Raw genomic sequence first — 5,681 nt, forward strand, 5'->3', positions numbered from 1 at the left:
GCTGCCAATAGTAATGCCAGAATAAAATAATACACATTTTGGCTTTTAAAAGAACTAGAGGAGAAGTATATTTTCATTGTCATTATAAAAGAGAACAACATTTTCAGTATAAATTTTTAGCACAAAAGTAGTATTGTCATGATAACCACCTTGTTTTTCTGATATCAATATTTTATAAAATGCTTGCAATCAGATATGCAAAAACAGTACAGATGTAAATATTTAAATGACCCTGTGGAGATAAAGTTCAAGTGGAGTCAACATATTAGCATAGATTCCTTTTTGGAGTTAAAAACATTATTACTTGTTATTTAAAAGAAAATCTGAATAAAGTCTGAAGCTAGCCTGAAGGTCAGTAGTGTGGGTAAATTTAACTAGTAGTTTTTGAAAAAGAATTCTTACTATCATAAGATGTGGTAGACACACCTAAGTTGTCTTCTTGTGGCCTTGATTAGGTTACATTATATTGTGGAGGTGATGGAATGTTGTTTCTATGATTGCATTGTGTAAGTTCTGTCTTAGCAGAATGGAGTCGGAGAGCCTTCTGCTGGCCTTGAAGAAGTGTCCAGATTGTGAACTGCCTTTGGAGAGCGTCATATGGCAGAAAACTGTGGGCAGCCTTTAGGGCTAAGTGTATCTTCCATCAGCCACTGGGAAATGCATTTTTCTAACAACCTGAATGAACTTGGATGCAGACCTCTGCCTCTCTGAAACTCCTGATGAGAACATGTGAAAGCATGAAACCCAGAGCAGAAAATGCTTCTAAACCTTGCCTTGTTTGTGACTCACAGAAGCTGCAAGACAATAGGTGTGTGTTACTTTAAGCTGATGTGTTTTTGACTCTGTGTTTGGCATCTTATAGAAAACAAATACACCTAACATTACAAAACAAAAAGTAAAGGGAGAGGATAAGAGAAAACACATTGAGGCAGGTGCTTCGACTATATCATCTGTGTGTATTGAAATCTCTCAAATTCACAGGCTTTTCTCCAAATACATTAAAAAATGATATTGCAATTTTAGACTTAATATTTATTTCTGAGTGAACTTTTCTTTTTGGAAAATTAAAAAGTTGGAAAATCTTATGTGTAATACTTCTTTGCTTCCAAATTATTTTTTTAAACAAGGCTTAGCATGTTCAATTGTGTGCATGTCTGTGTGTTTGTGTGTGTGTAAATAAGAACACATAAGTTTTCACGTAACATCTTCCATGGGTTCTTGAAAATTGTGACTTTAAGCAAAACAACTTATTACAAAATCAATTTTTTTCTCATCAATGTTATAATGAAACAATGTTGAAGGAAATGATGTTATTTGAGGACCTATCATGTATTGTTTCACTTAAAGTTGCAGTTTCCAAGATCTATCAATGACATTAAATGAGGACTTAATTATACATTTATATCTCTACATATATACCTAACTGTGCACATGCATGTGTGTGTACACATATATCATATACATGTTCATATAGACAATTTAATTTGGATTTATTTCACATGAAATTCCCTTATGGCTTATAATAAAATTTTCTCTATATGGTTAATTATTTTTGGCAAAATTATGTTAAAAAACATAAGTTCCATATAATGAATAATAGGTAAAATAATGTATCATGAAATACATGTAAATTCATTTGCCCTAATGATGCTTTGATACAATTTTGTTTTTGCCTGAGTTATATGGTATCAAAGGTGATAAAGTAATGTGCTTTCAGTGATGAAATGCATCTTGCAGTGTTTAATCAATCTAGCAGAAAGAAAAACATGATAAGTATAAAATTCAAAATATAATGGTAAATTATATTTTAAAACAGAGTTGTTTATTGGGATAATATATTTAATTATAACATTGGGTCCTAGGGCTGTGATGATATATCTTGGTGTAAACTACAGTATGATAAGGCTCTGCTACTATTGATATCCACAGTATTTTAAAACTTCTAAAAATGAATAATAGATAAGATGTTTGTATAGATGAGGAAATTTCAGGTTAAATCACTCATCCAAAGCACCATGATAGGCCAAACTAGAATTAGAAACCGTACCCTCACTTAATCATAATTCATTATTTTTTCCATTATTTGACAGAGCTTCTAATTAGGCCACTAGGTCTAAAAACAAATATTTATAATGGCAAATACATGAATACTTTTTATGTTCTATGTTTAAGTTAAAGCAATCCTATGCAGTCAATCCTATTGTTATCCACATTTTGTAGATGAGAAAGCTGAAGCTAATGTAATTTGCCCAATGAAAATGGAGAAGTAGGAATTCAAACTACTTTGCCTGACACCAGGGGTCAGGAGTGTTCATCATGGTTCTAGGAATCAACCCTCTGCCCTTCAGTTCATTCCAACTGTGTCAAGAGACCTCACTTTATTATACTCTTAATGACTTTAGCAAAGAAAAAGGGACCCACCCCCAACCCCAATTGGACCCAAAAGGTCAAGAACTCATTATCTAATCCAAACTAGTGATTTGGTTAGAGGTGGGATAAATCAAGAACTATGACTATGACTTTATAGTTTAAAACAAACAAAAAACTTTAATTAAAAGATGAATGGGTACACACTGATGATTAAATTAAAATCAAAATAAACAACTAGTGGAGAAAGTGTCTACAGCAGTAATGTGTTTTACAAAAGAGGCTTCAAACTAACAGATGAATGGGAAACAGTATGCAGAAACTACGTACATACTCTTTCTTTCATGCTCTTTCTTACTGTTTCTTGTTTCCTTTGCTTTTTTTCAGCCCTTTCCCTGTCTCTGTATCTTTATCTCCATGCCCAAGCTGGATAGGATTTGGTAAACATGGTCAAGGATGGGAAATATCAGGCTATTTCTTCTTTTCTGGTATCTTGAGCATGGCTGAGACAAAAACAAAAGTTCTGCCTTCTCACTGAGGTTGTTAGAAAGGCCAGATTGAAATGTTTGGGACTTAGTGATAGAGTCAAATAGAACGGACCTACCCAGATGGAACTGACCCATCCAAATAGAATGACCCACCCAGAAAGAAATGAGTACATGAATGTCCTACCCAGGAAAGAGTAAATGTGCCAATCTCTAACCCTCTGACCCTTTAAATTCCCATCCATCTTAACCCATGTGCTGACTTCCTACTTGAACTCAGCTTACCAACACCCAGGTGGAAATAAAGGCCACATTGTCTACACAGAACCTGGACTCTGTTTCCTTTCATTTGTGGTTCAGAATAATCTTTTATTTTCTGTCCTTGACCTCTCATTTTTGGTGCTGAAACCTGGGACAGGGAGAAGCCCCCTCACGGGGCTGAGATATACCCCATCAGACCCAGATATACCCCATCAGAGGGACCTCTCACCCCGAGGCGAGACAGATCTACTGGTGTTGAGATGTACTTCAAATCCATAGTGGGAGGGATTCGAGAAAGGCAGATGCATAATGCATGTCAGGGTTAGACTATCTTCCCAGGTTAGGAATCTGGCAACTAGCACTGTCCATGTGGAGACACAGAAGTCTGGTGAAGAGTGAGTGACAAGTGGCTGTGCTGGTTTGCAAATAGAGGATGGTTTCAGCAAATCTTGGGGGCAAACAATAGGCCATTGTCCAGGTATGCATAAAGCAAATCTAATGAGAATCAAAAGACCTAGATCTTTGGAGCAAATGGGAAGAAGCACAATGAGACTTCTGTCCAGAAAATGCATGGATGTGAGAGCAGACACCAAGCAGGATACTACTGGATAGATCACTTAAAACAAAAGCCAAGTAAGGGGACCTGGGTTATTAGGCAAGAATTGCTTCATAGGGAAAAAGCAAAAGCTGGTTATAAAAACAAACAAATGAAAAAAAAAATCCCTAGACATACCAGATATGGTAGGACTAATGTTACCAAACCACTGAATTCCTTATAGAAATCTTTGAGGAGTCCGGCTAGCTATTTGATTTCCAGATGGTGGAAGGGCTGAGCATGCAGGTTGAGCTTCATTAGCATCTGGGTTATGTACCTGAGGAATGAAGGGCAGAGAAATGTGTTGGCTTCCTGAGGCTTCCATTGAATTGTTTCCTCTTGTTCTAGTCCAGTGATTCCTATTATTCCTGCTATTTTCATATCTAACTTTACTGAAAGAAATTTTCAAAAGCTATATTAGGTCTGAAATTCTAATTTTTGAGTTATTCTTAAAAAGGGGAAGTTTGTTTAACATTAAACTTCAAATATTAAACTAACCTTAACTCATGTCATGAGGGCAAAATATCATAATTATTTCTCTCTTTGAAGATGTCATTTTCTATGTTGAAATTGAAATATTTCATCAGGGCTTTTATTAACATCAGAAAACCTGAAACTGTTACTTGGATACATGTCTCCCAAGTGGTACTGATTTGTTAGACTGTAATAGAAAGAACATTTTTAAAAATTCAGATACCTCCCCCACGACAGTGAATTATTTTATGCTTCACTGAATAAAAGTAAAATTTCTTAATATTCATTTTAGAGATGACATTTTTCTACTCATGGAATTGTGATATACATGCATAATGGTGCACATAAAGATGCAATTCAATATATTTCCAAAAGGTGAATACATGTATATAAGCAAAGCTCAAATTGTGAAAACAAAGAATAATGCCAAATAATACCAATCTCATTAGTATACACTTTCCCAAAGTTACCACTGTCCTAACTTGTGGTATTATAAATTAATTAGATCATGGGTTAGTTTTGTTGTGGTATATATGTACATATATACATATATATGTGTGTATAAAATCAGGGAATGATACAGTATTTCCAAATTTTTTCTCCAAAAATTGTTTTTAAATTCCCCTATAATATTAACCTTGATGTACAATGTTTCATTTGGTGAATATTCCATAATTCTTTTATGTTCATGAACATGGATAGGATATTTCTGAATTAGGACTATTATGAATAATGCTGTTATATACATTTTAGTACTTGTCTTTTGCAAAACATATGTAGGTATTTCTATAGGTTATGTATTTCTGCTGGGCCATAAGTTATACTAATGTTAAATTTTTTAGTTCAAGCTACCAGGGCTTAACAGTTATTTTATATTTTTGTCTACATTTATTTCCATTTCTATCACTTTAGTCATCATGAAGCCAATGTACTCATATTGTTACGTGTTTAAATTTTCTTTATCTGATTGCTGATGAAGTTGAGCAACTTTTTATATGTTCATTGAGCATTTGAATATACTCGTTCTTAAATCATCTGTTCAAGCCTTTTGTTCATCTTTCCATTTGGTTATTATTTTTTTTTAAATGGTTTTGGGTTCGTTATGTAACTTGACACCAGTCACTTGGTGAGTATGTGTGGCATGGATGTCTTCTCTTACTCCCTGGGTTGCCTTATTCTTCTTAATGCTCTCTTTTGTTAAGCAGAAGTAATTCATTTTATTTTTATTATTAAATCATAGCTGTGTACATTAATGCAATCAAGGGGCACCATACACTGGTTTTATAGATTGTTTGACACATTTTCATCACACTGGTTAACATAGCCTTCCTGGCATTTTCTTATTGTGATAAGACATTTATATTCTACATTTACGAAGTTTCACATGTACCCTTGTAAGATGTACCACAGGTGTAATCCCACCAATCACCCTCCCTCCGCCCATCCTCCCCCCAACCATCCCCTCCCTCTCCCCCTTCCCCTTATTCTTAGGTTATAAC

The sequence above is a fragment of the Nycticebus coucang genome, chromosome 7 (assembly GCF_027406575.1).
Source record: "Nycticebus coucang isolate mNycCou1 chromosome 7, mNycCou1.pri, whole genome shotgun sequence".
NCBI lineage: Eukaryota > Metazoa > Chordata > Mammalia > Primates > Lorisidae > Nycticebus > Nycticebus coucang.